The following is a 15661-nucleotide window of genomic DNA, read 5'->3' as shown; positions in this document are numbered from 1 at the left end:
GAAATATACTGAATTTGCAATTTACAAATACATTAATTTATTCATCACATATTTGATCAATGTCTGGTATATGCAAAACACTGTATTAGGTTGCTATAGTGGGGAAAAAATTGCGTTCAGAGTTTTAGAGACTTGACTTCTAATTTTCTTATTTCCACTGTCACTGAGTGATTTTAGCAAGTTAGTTACATATTCTAGACTTAGGATTTTTCTTTCTTTTTATTTATTTTTTTTTTTGTTTTCAAATGAAGGTAGTTAGTTGATGTATTGAACATGAGTGCTGGTCTTGGCATCAGGAAGTTTTAGACACTTGCTAGGTATATGACCCAGAATAATCATTTTAGATCTCATGATCTAAGTTTTCTCAAATGTAAAATGAGGATAATAATAGTACCTAGTTACAGGATTGTTAGGAGGCTCAAATAAGATGCAATATTAAAAGTGCTTTGTCAATATTAGCTAATATTTTATCAATAAATTGAAATCTTGCTAAGGCCTTTCCAACTCCAAAAACAGTTAGGTCATTGTGTTAGTATAAGTTTATGATTCCAGGCCTTAGAGAGCAGAGAAAGTAAGATAAAATATGATCCTTAATCTCCACAAAAGCTTAAGACATATTCAAGAGAAAGGGTTCATGAAGAAGAAATAGAAAGTTAAATGAATGAAAACTTAGTGTTAAAAGTATATATAAAATATGATGGAGGAAATAGAAAGGAGCAAAATGGAGGGCAACTAAGCTAGTTTAAAATCACAAAAAGAGTGGGAGTGGTTTTAAAAAAAAATATAACCACTTAAATTAAAAAAAAAAATTAGGAAGACTAGAGGTTTTTAGGGTTATTTGAATAATTATGACTTGATAGCCTCTGCAGTCCCCTTAAACTCTAAGATATATCCATATCTGAGACATTTAAGCACTAGTTGGTGACATTTAAAAATGAAATCTTCACAGAAAGCAGAAGACACTCTACCAAATGTATGGCAGACAGGTTATAGGAGATTAAGGAGGAAAATGAGGCTTCATGGGTGTACCATATTCAAGAAGACCACTAGGAATTGAGATAAATTCAATTATAATGATAGCCTTGAAGGGAATAGAACACTATTCACAATAATGAATATTTATTATGTACCTATTGTATATGAAGCACTGGCATAGGTATTGGCATTTACATGCAAAGTTAAAAAAGGAACATATTCTCCTATAAGAAACAGGTAGCATACGAACTCAACCTTGATGAAAGCAAGAGACTCTAAGAGGGAGAATTGAAGGGTAGTCTGTCCTCCTTCCTACACCAACAAGTAAGGATTGGGGAGATCAGTGTCAATTTGAGGACATAAGAAAAGGAGCCAGTAAAGCAGAAAATATTTAAGATACTAAACAGGAGATGGAGATGGGGTTGGTAAAAAAAAATCAAAAATATTATTGATTTTTTTCATGAGTTATAAATAACCAGATGTTCCACTTTTGCTATGAAAGTCTCATTTTTCACCTTCAACCCTTACATAATCCATAGTGAGGGGGTAGAATGGAAGAAATCCAGGTTGAGGTCTAAGCTTTTTTCAGAAGCCTGACAACTTTGTAAAAGGAGGTTCTCGCTTCTAACAGGAGAGCTAGTCAAGAACAGAGGAGGTGGGGAACAAAATTAATCTCAGAAATTGAAGCACTTAACCAAGGATTAACAGATACCTAATGTGAACATGGATAGATTTTAGGGAGCTTTTTAATTTGGATGAGAAGAAATTATACCACTATTTTCATTAATTTCTAACTGGTATTGAACATTTTCTTTAATTATGAATGTAAAAAAAGCAATATATTCTGAGGAAGAGTAAAAGAAACTTCACTGGACTATCAAATGGATCCATGACACAAAAAAATATTAAGAACTACAGACAAAGTCAGCCTCACAGGATCCCAGTACTCACGTATACTTGAATTTTTTAAAATAAATTGAACTTTTCCTGCATTACAAGAGAGTGTGACTATAATTTTCAGAAATCCTATTAATATGAACCTATGTGAAGCTCAACTGCTTCAAACCCTGTCAAATACTTAGTCCTGTGGATATGAACATTAGGAAATCTTCTATTACAGTCCTTTTAAAATTTGATGAGCTCTCCAGGAGTTTAATTCCAAATATATGTAGTTCTTGTTCCTTTGTTCAACATTGCCTCCTAGATAGCTCTTCTTTTATATTTAAACAACTTCAGAGTTTATTTGTGAAATAAAGGTTTATTTACCCATGGAATTATGGAGGCTGTTTTACTGTGTGTGAAGGAACAGGGGTGGTTAATTTATTTTAGGAACTTGAGATCTTTTCTGTTTACATGACCACAGGACCACAGAGATGGGATGTGCTATTAAAATTCCAAAGCTGTCAGTTTATTTTATACTCCTTCATTGGTAGAATAGGATGCCTGGATGAGAGAAAGTATGGTTAATCTGGTATAATTGTGTAATTTAGAATTTTATTGGATAAGATGAAAAAAGTAGTAGTTTTAGTATTGTTAAATTCCTGTGAATGCATTTTGGCACCACCTCTCATCTTTTGTCTTGAATCTCTTTGTTGAAAAAAAATGATGCATTTTAGCAGTAGGTACATCAAAAATTTGAGTGTCAACAGGATAAGATCCCTCTCCCCACCTTCATACAGATTTAGGTCACTATAGCTTAAAGAACTCTTGATTTTGAGTCAGGCTTAGGGATAGGGATTGGACCTGTCATTTTATTGGTATAGAGATCTTCCAGGTAAGAAAATCCCCCTCTAATGATGCAGGTCACCACTCTGTCTTCTACTTCAGCATGCTTTCATGTGCCATCCCTCATTCATGGAATGTATTCTCACTTTGTTTCTGCCTTTCATAATTTCTCTCTTCCTTCAAGGCTTACCTCAGGTGCCGCCTTTTATATGAAGTCTGAACAACGCTTCTAATTATTAAAGTTCTCTCCTTCCTTAAATTAACTTGTATGCTTATGCTTACAGTGCTGGCAACAGGATTTTCTTTGTATCTACACAGACCTCTCCCACTGGAACCTCAAACTATGTCCCCTAGGACTCCAGGGGAAGTTCTTACTGACTATCTCTTTGCTAGATAAGGTTAATCCTTATGTTGCCAAACATCCAAGTAATTTCCAATTCCTCTTCATGTTTGTCTTCCTTTTTAGAATATAAGCTCCTAACTTGTTTGATTGTAGTTATAACCTCATGGTTTACTACCATGCTTGGCCCAAAGTAAGTGCTCAATAAATGTTTGTGCTACCTTTCAACCTACCTACTATATATGTGTATACTTTATATATTGCTTCTTTAATACTACAAAGTCAGTAAAATATCAGCTTCTAGATAACCGTAATCACATATGATTTTGTCTTTTTACCTCCAGTGCTTCTTACAATGCCTTGCACATTGTTAAATGGAACAATATGTCAAATGTTTGTTGCCATAAAGTGGTATATATACATATAAACTATTGTAACTTTCAAAGTCAATGGTGGAGTTATTTATATATTTTATATATATAAATACATAAATATATATTATATTATGTTATGTTATATATTATATTATGTTATATATTACATTATATATAATATATAAATAATATACTATTATTTAGAATGAAACATATGGGGTGCTCATGGAGAACTAGCACCTTTGTTGTAAGGGCTTGTTGAACAGGAGTTCAGGACTGCTCATCTACCTTTGGTGTCTACCTGTCACCCAACTCTCAATTGTGGCCCCAAGAAACTCTAGCATGCACAGCATGTCATATCCTTATAACACCATCTCTGCAAATAGGCTAAACCAGGTTGAGAGTAATTGATAGGCCTCAAACTCATTGCTGACTTAGGGGAAAGGCTACCCCAGACATATGGAGACTTCTCCTAGTGGAATGGATAGATGAGAATAATTTGTTCCAATGGCCATTAAGTTGGCTAAAACAGGCATTATAGAGCACTAAGAGCTTGGTCAGACATTGAATATGCCAAGGTTATCCACTTTATCCCAGGCTATTGCTAGTCATCTTGACATTTTCCTTCTACTGGACTTCAATGACTGGAAGAAAGAATGAGGCTGAAGACTTTGTTCCACTGTGCCTCACTTAAATCCAATTCCCTCACAAGTTAAGTCATCACTCATCATCTACTATATTACCCCAATGTCATGATGCAACAATATTATTTAGAATATATAATAACACTGAGAATAGCATATGTGGTTCTGAATAACACTTTTGACATTTATTTTCTCTGGTTTTCAGTATCTTTGTTTATGGAAATATAGGTAATGATTTTTGCACATTGAACTCACAGGATCATTGTGAGGAAAGAGCCGGACAAAAATGAGTAATCACAATTATTATTATTATCATTATACTTTTTCAGACTGTACCACCAGTTTTGCCATTGTGTCCTACTTTATGGTTTGAAATGACCATTTTAAGGGTGAATGCTAGTTGGACATATAGGAAGCAACAAATGAAGATTTTAAGCATGATGTGCATGTTATGAGGTCTCAAACATTTATATTTTCTGTAAAAATACTATCTTCCTGTGCTCTAACATTGGCTAATTGTAAACTTTAACTGACTCTGAGTTCTATATAATAGCATAATAAATCTTCTTATACATTGGGTCTTACTGACTTTGGTCAATTTTAGGATTTAGAGCTAGAAGGAAACTTAGATATCTATTCTATCTTACTTTTCAAATGAAGAAACTGTAGACAACAGAAGCAAAATGATTTACTCAAAATCACATAAAGAATGTGTAGGAATCCAGGGCTCAATCCATCTCCTGTGATTACATATGCAATGCTATGTGTACCTAAGAGAGCTGTTCCAACCAGAGTCTACCACAAAATAGCTGAAACCCTTTTCATTCTTTCCATTGTCTGATATATGTGTTTGTCTAATTTTTTCCTTCTGCTAGAAAGTGGCATTACACTTAGTGCTTCTACTCCTTCACCACCCACCCATTCCCCAAATACTTAAAATCTTATTTATGTCTTTTTCATTACCTAGCATATAATAGATGCTTAATAAATTATTGTTTATTGATATGTTGATAAGTCCAATTAATCTTTTATCTCCAAGATCACCAATAATATGCTAAAGGCTAAATCCTATGGCCTATACTAATTCTTTATTATCTTGGATCATCTGTAGTATTTGGTATCACTGATTTTCTCTCCTTCTTAATAATACTTCATAAAGGATATATCATAATACAAGTGGTAATAATTCTAGATTTATAGACAGAAGAATTAGGTTAAAATTTCCACTCAGTATCTCAGTAAAACAGTGACTTTAACCAAGTCATTTAACTTCCCTACATTCTATTTCTCTCATCTATGGGTGTTGGGCTAGATGGCCTCACATCCCTATAAGAGCTAGTTTTATGCTCCTATGAGTCTTTAAATAGATAGCCTTTGAGATTTCCTACAGATCAAGCACTATGATCTCTGAAATCCCCCAAGGTCTAAAATTTGTAATCCATGCTATTTTACTCTGTGAATTCATTCCTATGTGAATCTGGTTGCAAAGAGTCATATTTCTTTTTGTCCCATGCAATTCAAAATTAGAGTTCTATAAAGGTTAAATTTAGCAATGTCCCTTTAGTAAAATGCTACAGAGAAATCTATCATTTATCCTTTCCAATTTAATTTGGTCTTCCTAAGAAGAGTAGCCTCAGCACTTGTTTGTCCCTAATGAAAATCAAGGGTACAAACTCATTATATACTTGATAGCCTTTAAATGTGTTCCCCCTACCCCAGAAAAAGTATGCCATTATTTTAATGGAAACACAAATAAGTACAAATGTCTCCTTACCTCAGCTGAAAAATGAACAGCATTTTTCAGTGGTTTATAGGCATGTATTCCTCCTCACAGCAAAGTGGCAACCCTGTCAGGATCTAAAACTTTAAAAGCTTCATTATTCATACATTGATAGATTAGGTATTATTAGATATACATTAAAGCATGATGTTTACATGAAAAGAAATAAGTGCTGTATTCAGCAGAAATGTTCATCTTGTTCTCTGATTATCTAAGATGTTTGTCCTCCTCTAGAAGTAATGCTTTTTAGCCAATTCTTTGGAGGCACTCCAAGGACAGTCAAAACAGGAAGCAAATTGACTGTATTTTAATATCTCTTTATATCTATGGACTCCTAGAGTATTTAGGAATTCATAGTTCTACCATGTCTCCTGGTAGACATATTAAAGAGTTAGTAATTAATTAATTATTCCAATTATTACCTAAATGTCAACCTTGAAGTTAAGTTGTAGCTGTCTCCTTTATTAACTTCATGAAAGTTAATGACAGTGTTTATAGAATAACTTGCTTCTTCAGTTTCTCACTTGGTAGAAAGACGCAGACATACATTAAAAAAAGTATTCTGATTCTAAATCTTAGAGAAAGTTTGAGCCATTCGATATTTTAGGTAACAAATTAGACTGGCATTGTATTTGAGAACTTTACATCATAGAAATGTCCTAATGTTGCAAATTCAAGTTGAAATATTATGAAAAAATAAATACCAGTGCATATGATGATAGTTGGTATTTAAATGAAAGTTTTTGATAGTATCATATTTTAATTTCACTAAAGTCTTGTGAAGGAGGTGCTACCAGCATATGATATATTATCATTTACTTCAGAGAAAATTTAACTCGGTGATATTAAATAATTACCCCATAGTCACTCCGCTGGTAAGTATAGCTGAGCTAGTCTTCCTGATTCCAAGGCCAGCACTCTATCCACTTTTATACCTATCTGCCATGTGCCTCACCTACCCATGTGACATAACTAATGCAAGTGTTATTACCATTTTTAAAATGAGGAAATATTACCAAATCTAGTATTTCATTGAATATTCCATACTTCCTCTATAATATAGAGGAAGTATGGAATACTGAAGAAGCAAGTTATACATTATGTAGTGATAGAGGATCATGGTTACTTCATAGAAAAATAAGTTATTTGCCAAAGTATAAACATATATATGTACATATATACACATATAAATGCATATCTGTGTGTATGTGTATGTGTTGTGGGTGTGAATCGAGCACTGGGCTTGGAATCAGGAAGACCTACCTTCATGAGTTCAAATCTGGCCTCAGACCCTTTCTAGCTGTCTGATCCTGGGCAATTAACTTAACCCTATAAGTCTTAGTTCTTTGCCTGTAAATAGAGCTAGAGAAGGAAATGCAAATTACTCTAGTGTTTTTGCCAAGAAAACCTCAAAATGGGGTCACAGAGAGTCAGACAGGACTGAAATAACCAAACAACAACATACATGTTGCATGCTTGGCTCTAATAACAGTGATCTTTTAGTTTGTGTTTGATTTGGGGAAGCATGGTTAAGTTATTGAATATTTAACAAAGGAAGTTTGCTTTATTGTAACACAGCAAGAGTCTGCAACAAGAATACAGTGGTATTTAGCTTTTCTGGATGCAGTCCTATCTCCCCTCCACCTGGAAATGTCTCTCATCATTATGTTATCAGGGTTTTGGAAATTGAGGGGCCTAAGGCACCCACCAAGTCTGAGTAGTCCAAACTCTATGTGACTGGATATTTTTAGTTTCCTCTATGAAATGGAAACTTCATGAGGGAAGTTGGTTTCAAACAACTCCAGGGATAGCTTTGTCCTGGGCCTACCCTAAGTTGGCTAAGAGGTTAGGGAAGGAAGCTGCCTCTAGGAATCAAATACTAATCAGGTGCAATTTTCTTTTGTCACAATGTGTGTGTAGTAGTAGGAGCTTTATGCACATATAAAGTGCTATGAAATGTTCTTTTTCAGTTGATTCTGTTCTTGAGAAGAAGTTTGCTATGAAAACTTTTCTAAGTTACATGTAGTCAGGTAAAATGGTCATCAAACTGTCATACATTTTGATATAATTAAAAAAAAATAAGTGCTTCCTCTATATAAGGCACTTGTCTAGGCACAGAAAATACAAAGCCAAACTGGTTTCTAACCTTAAGGAGCCTACATACTAAATAATATCTCAAATCCAATGTTTGGACTCATCCCCTGAATTTGGAAATTTTGCATCAGTAAACATTTACTTATGATGTTCCTGATACTGGATTAGGAGCTGGGATACAAAGTCAAACATCAAACATTTATAGCCCTCAAAGAATTAAATTAAATTATTTCAAGAGACATACATTCACACCTATAAGTATATACAAAAACAAATACAAGATACTTTAGGAATGGGAAACACTAGCAATGAGTGAGATCAGAAAAGTTCTCATCTAGAAGGAGTCAGTTGGGTTGATTTTTGAAAGAAACTAGGGATTGTAAGAGAAAAAAATGAAGAGAGAATTCTTCTAGGCATGGATATAAGCAAAGTCACTGAATCATAAGATGAATTGTCATCTATGAGTAATACTGAGAAGGCCAGTTTGAGTGGATTATAGAGTATGTGAATGAGTATAACATATAGTAAAACTGGCCAGGTAGGTTGCACGTAAATTGTTAAAGATTTTATGCTAAACTGAGGATTATAGACTTTATTTTAGAGGCCATAGGAAAGTATACTGAAATTTATTAAGCAGCAGGAAAATATCTTCAGTTTTACAGTTTAGAGAATTTACTTAAACATTGTGGAGAAGTATTAGCAAGAGGAGAGATAAGGCGGAGAAACATCTAGGAAGATACTCATAATAGTCTGATTGAGAGGTGATGAAGATTTAAACAAAAGTGGTGGAAATGTGAGGTAGAGGGAAGGGAATGGATATTAGAGATGAGAAAAGAGACACGATATGATTTGAGAACTGAGTTGTCAATATATACATATTTAAAAATCATTAGCAAATCAGAAAAAAGGGAAAAAAGATGACTAGATAATGTATGACTGAAGTATCTTCAAAATGAACTTTTTCAACAAATTGTTAATGCTGAAAAAAATGAGGCATGAGTAAAAGATCAACAAAGGCTAAAACCATTTCCTAAGGAAATTTAACCAGCATAAATCAAATCTCACAATGAAGAATTCCAAAAAAAAGTATAGAAAGCTCCTCAGGTGGCAAATACTTAATATACTTTCCAGGCAGAGATATCTCAGACAAACACAACAGTCATTTAGAATACAAAATCATTTACAATATTTTAAGGTAAATGGCAGTAGAAAATCATGAACAGAATCACTTCCCCAAAAAACAGGAAGAAATGAAAAATAGGTTTACATAAAGTTTAATGAAAGACCCAATTAGCCCAGATTATCCTGAAAGTGTCTTCTATTTTACCTAGCTTTTGCTTTTCCCAGTGTTTAGGATCATCCAAGCTGTATTGCTCAGGAGAAATAATTCCTGTCCTTGGGCAGGTAATTGGTCTTCCCTAAATCCATAGCAATCAAGGTCTTTTTGTTTCTAAAAAAGGAAGTAATCAATCCAGGCTAAACACAGGCTTAAGCTCTATGTCTAAAATTTTAAATACAAAGAAACTTATTTTACTTTGTTGATCTTTGCTTTGATTTGTGTTAATAGAACAAGCTTACTGCTTTAAAGAGGGAAACAAAATACATGACCAAGCGAAGTTAGCTAAATCTCTATTTCTGTTGTTGCCATTCTGCCTCTCTCATTTATGTACGTATGCAATATTGCATGGTGGGTAGAGTAATGATTTCAAGAAGACGTGTGTTTATACCACTCTCTGATACATACTGGTTTTGTAATCCTCTGAAATTCACAACAGTTTAAGTTTCAGGACACTTTCTGAGTTTTCATTGGTAGAGGTACTTTTCTCATTCAAAGTTGTCTACATGAGTGAAAACACTGGTCTGGATAAATAATTATAATATATCATGTCAGACTGTTCTGTTTTGGTGGTGGGGTGGAGGACAAGCAAGGAGAGATTGGATAAGAAATGATAGCAAGCACAAAGAATCTGACAGCTATTGGGGGGTCTAAACAAACAAGCAAGTATTGGGCAATATCTAGTTGCTATATATTACATAGAAGAGTACAAAAATACCATATCTATGTAGGGAAGAAAATTCCATATTCCAGAAAGTAACCACAAGGACAGAATTGCAATTACGTACTAGTGAGGCTTCATTAAATAAGTAGAACTTAGAAAATCAGGCAGTAGAGGCCTCAGATCCTGGGAAGTATAATCACAGAGCAATAGGATTCAGGAACCCAGCTATGGTGTTAATCACTTAAAGGGATGGGAACCTAATCAGGAAATATCTGTGCAGTAGTTTCAGGGGGAAAGGACTAACACAAAAGTGACCTCTATCCTAAGCCAGCATCTATTGAGACAAAGGCTCCTTTTAGGCGTATTTCCCCTAATATACTAGAAATATTTCTTATATTTTGGATATTATTTCCAAAACAAGGAGCAAGGAAGCACAGTCACCTTCAGCAGAGCAAAGTTGGGACAGTGAGCCAGATATTTTCTAACAATACAGACCATCCTGTATTGGTCTTCTATCCCAATGTATGAAGTGAGATTAGAAGCAAGTGTTCTGGTTTGCCTTTAATATAAGAAGATGGCAAGTGAGTTCTCTATTAAAGGAAGAAAATAAAAAAAAATCTTTCTCTTGCTCCATTCAAGACATATGTCACAGGGCCATTATAGATTTAGATTTAGAAGGAACCTTGAAGACAGTCAAGCCCATCTTACTCATTTTGCACATGAGGAAACTGAATGAAGTGCCTAGACATTAAATGACTCTCTCAAGGTCACACAGGTATTAGGAAGAAGAGTTGAAATTAGAACTTGTGGCTCAAGATTTGTTCCACCCCCCCTCCCCCACTGTACAATGTTAATAATGTAGAATATATTATATTCCAATAGTTTTGTTTTAAGTACTTAAACTTATGTTGCTACAAGATGGGCAAATCTGCTAGCTACTATTAAAAGTCAACGAAGACAGACAATTCTTGTGATGAAGACAGGACATGAGATTATCCATCTCTTCTCTAGTCCCAGAGACATTCCTTCCTGTTTTGATATCTATTTTTTTCTTCCATTTACCGCATTCCTACACTAGGGATCTCTGATTGGATTTTTTTTCTACCCTCTACATACTTCCTGCAGTTGATAGAGCTCCATCCTAAAAGTCATTTGCTCTCTTCTCTTTTCCATCCTTATGGCTTCTGACTCTGTCTTCTCTCTGACAGCTGCTGATTTCCCCAGAGGCACCATTCTCAAGTAGATTGTGATGGGGATGCATATTTCATAAACCACTTGTGACAATATGCTAATTGAAGGAGTTTCTCCTGTCAGTGTGGCTCTCTCAAATTATAGGAGGTACTTCAGAGGGCTGTCAGGGGTTTCATAACTGCAAGTGAAGGGAGCCATCCAACCAGGTTGGAAATATCAAAAATGTGACTTTAAATAAGTTTGATCTCCAGCATTCATCTTCCCAATTCTCTTTTGTTTCACAGAATTCTAGAATGTATGATACAATCTGTTAAGCTTCACACCTTCTCCACCCTTACACTTTCTGAAGTTTGGACTTCCTGCTTTTCCTTTTCCTTGTACCCTATCATTTATTGGGGCTTGGGCCTACTCAAGAGTGTGTTATTCTTTAGAATATTTTCTTTAGCTTCTCACTATGCTTCATTGTTGCGCTGTTTTTAATAGTCAAGTTTTTGAGGCCTCCACTTTATGAAATATTTTCTTAATACCTTCATTCAGTTTTCTGCTAATAATGTCTCTCCCAATCCATAGACTTGAACAAAACCATAAAAGCCTCCATCCTATCATTCTATCCATATCTTGTTTAATTTCTTTGTCAAATTTGTTATTGTTGAATTCTCATCTGGGTTTCTAGGTGATTTCTATTTCTGGTTCTTCCAGGTTCTTAACCTGTATTCTATAAACTTTACTTTTTAATATGTTAAAATCTGTTTTTTGATTTAATTAATTTCCTTTGTAATTCATTTTATCTTAAGCATTTAAAAACAGTATTCTGAGAAATAGTCCATAGGCTTCACTAGACTGCCAGAGGCAACACACACACACACACACACACACACACACACACACACACACACACAGAGTTTATAAGCTCAGTTTTATATAGAATAAAAAATCTCACAACTAGTAGGGATTCTAAAGGTCATATGGTTCACTTCATCATTTTACAGGTGAAGAAACTGAGATCAAGAACTATTACACTAATTGGGCAAAGTTACACCATGAGTTCTCAATAGAGACAAGCATAGAACCCATATAGTTTGCTTCTTAATTCTTCTTTGTGGAGTTTTGGTATACTCCTATTTCTACTTAATTATGATTTTCCTATGATACTTATTTGAATTTATTTTATTTTCAATTCATATAACAAGAAAAGCATTTCCATAATGTAATACAATAAAAAAGATGATTGCATATGGAAACTTGCTATTCCCTCCAAGTATACAGCAAAGTTACCATGGAAATTTCTTGTGTCTTGATGCTTCCCATATACACATCAAAATTCTTCTATCTATTCCTGTCACTCTGCCATCACATGAATTATTTGAAATTATACATATATATGTACATATATACACAAACATACACACATATGTGTGTGTATATATATACATACATACATATATATATATATATGTGTGTGTGTGTGTGTGTGTGTGTTTATATGTGTATCTTTTCCTGTCCACTAGTGCAGCTCCTCCAATTTCATAAATGACAAAGTATGTAACTCATCTTAGAATGGGAGTGGAGAACCAGCAACCTCAAAGCCACATGTAGCCTTGAGGCTGCAGGTTCCCCACCCTGTTTTATAACATATTAGTCAAAACTTTCTTTGTCTTCTCTTTTTTTTCCTCTAGTAAAATCTCAAATAAGATGAAATTTCAGGAGAGAAGTTATCCATCTTGTTTTATTTGAATAGTAACTAACAAACTATTATGATATCTTTTTAAGCAATGAAAATTGAATCAAAAAAAAATAAGAAATTGCATTACTTTCCTTGAAGTAAGGGGTAGGGGAGAAAACTTCAATTGCACATCTAAGTTTTCTTGAAGCAAAACAGAGAATCGTGAGTCTGAGGTCTGAGCCTAACGAGGTGTATATTAATGCCAATCATTTTAAAATTAAGCAAATTCTACCTTCCATCATTGAAGATGTTATGCTTAAAATAATTAATAGATGGTGACATGTTATAATTATTTCCTATGAAAATACATAATATATAGCTAACATCCAAAGTAACTTGCCAGGTGTCTTATTTATTTTTAGTTGTAAGTGAACTCTATCAATTAAACTAAATGATTTTTGTGAAATTGAAATAACCACCTGTCTGAATCAGATTGGTTTATACTACTAAATATTCCAGAGAGGTTATAATCGAATCTACTATCTAAGTTTGACCTAATGTCTAATTATATATTTCATGGCTATTTATTTGAATATTTGTTCTTCATATGGTAATATGCAAAGAAATCTATCTGTTTGCATGAACTAATATCAGTTTTTGAAAAAGTGAGACTGCAAAATAAGACTATAAGAACAAAATACATCCTCTTCCATTATTTTTGGCAGCAAGATCTATTAGCTATAAAAAATCCATTTGTAGCAAACCTGAAGTTCAAATTATAACAAAGCTGTATAATTTTAACATTATCAGTAAATCAAAAATATTTTCAAAAAAGATGTTATAACAATCATAATTAAAGACAATATAAAATTGAATAATCATCATATGAAATTATTTTCATAGGCCATTAGTATTTCACATTCACATCAGAAACAGGAGGGAAATTTAAAGAATTGATTGAATTTGCTGCTTCTTTTTCTATTTTTTTTTTCCTTGAAAATAATATTTGCTATGAAGAATGACTCTTGGGAAGAGTGAGAAATACTGGATAAAACTGTAATAATACACAAAAAAGAAGAAATCAATACAAATTTATTTAAAAAAAGAAGAGAGACGAAGTGTCACAGTTTGGCAGAGGCCACCTTAGACTATAAGCAATATTAGGAACATAGTTCCCCTTCCCAAGATACTCTAGGCTGTCTGAAGACCGCCTGTAGATGGGTATCTATAAGCTGTGAGTTCTGATTTCTGATTTAAGAATTATTGTATCAAAGGCAAGAGGGTATTATTTTAAATAAATCATAATTATGGTGCTCTACTTGGTCAGATAATCTAATCCCTCAAATATTATCCCTCAAATATTTAGCCCATTTGCTGCCCTAATATAAAGGTCTGTGGTAAATAGAGTTTGCAGCAAAGTGTTTGTTACTGATGATAGCAATGACTACAGCTACTGCTGTACCTCATTTGCATGAATTCTTTTCCAAAAGAATTTCCATTTTCGGTGGGGCCACCTTCTGACATTATGACCGTCACAAAACATCCTAATGACAAAAAAACCTCACTTCAAATTTGATCATTCTTCTCAAAAAAACTTAATTATTTTATTAGAATTGCTCACACACATAAACACACATATTCCTTCAGTTGCCATTTCCCATATGCATTTCCTTCCATCTTCTACTTTTTTTTTCTTTGGTATATTTCCCTAGTTTCTATACCTCGTTGAGGCTTTCTATTGCTGTACTCCAATCTATCTTGACTCAGAACCCTAATGCCTTCCCATATTTTCTCATGGCCTTGAAGCTTTACTTTGGGCTTCCTTCTCAGTTTCCTCAGTCAACATTTAAGTAGTTGGAAATTACTTAGCTTATATCTTATTCCTAAAGACTCTACTTTCCTAAGAAAATGAAGGAAATATTTTGCTCATTTGGGAAGTTAATCCAAATATAAATGTTAATATGAGAAAGCAAAAAAAAAAATATAAAAGATGAATGAGGAAAGCCTACCTCCACTTCTTTTGGTATCACAGGCTGTGAATATTTTAAAATTGTTAACAAAATTTTCCTAATTTTAATATCTATATCAAAGAAATAATTTTGTTGATAGAAATTTCATGCTGACATTAGGGTGGGCACTGATGGATATTCAAACTAATATGACAAATGTTTACATGTAGGCTTGGTTTTTCCAAGTCATATCATCTGTCTTAAATGGTTATAGTACCTTGCTCAACCATAGAACCAGATCTATATTCCAGTTATGTCCTTGTTATTGTTAGTTATTTTTTCCTACAAAATTACAAGATCTTAGAGCTGGAAGGGGCCATAGAGGTCACCTGATCTCTCTCTCTCTCTCTTATTTTATAGATCTTGCATGACTTCATGGACATCACACAGTTAGGCAACAGAGAAATTAATGTGAACTAGGATCAGTTGCTGCTGTTTGGTCTTTTTCACTCATGTCTGACTCTTTGTGACCCATTTGGGATTTTCTTGACAAAGATACTGGGATGATTTGCCATTTCCTTCTACTCATTTTATTGATGAGGAAACCAAGGAAAACAGGGTTAAATGTTTTGTCCAGAGTCACTCAACTAGTAAATATATGAAGTCAGATTTGAACTCAGGTCTTCCTGAGTCCAGTCCCAGCATTCAATTCACTGAGCCACCTAGCCCAATACAATTCAGTAAACATTAAGGGTCTTTTGCATGAGAGCCCTCTTCAAGAACATATGGTATAATTATCATTGGATACTGGTGGAAATGTAGAGGGCCCCCATCATATTCAGAATTTCAAATCTGACCTCAGATAATCACTAGCTGGGTGGGGGGAGGTGCTGGCAAGTCACTTAAGCTCTTTTTTCCTCAGTTTC

The sequence above is a fragment of the Trichosurus vulpecula genome, chromosome 4 (genome assembly GCF_011100635.1).
Source record: "Trichosurus vulpecula isolate mTriVul1 chromosome 4, mTriVul1.pri, whole genome shotgun sequence".
In the NCBI taxonomy this organism is placed as follows: Eukaryota; Metazoa; Chordata; class Mammalia; order Diprotodontia; family Phalangeridae; genus Trichosurus; species Trichosurus vulpecula.
The sequence above is the reverse complement of the archived record's forward strand: the minus strand, read 5'-3'. Positions refer to the sequence as shown.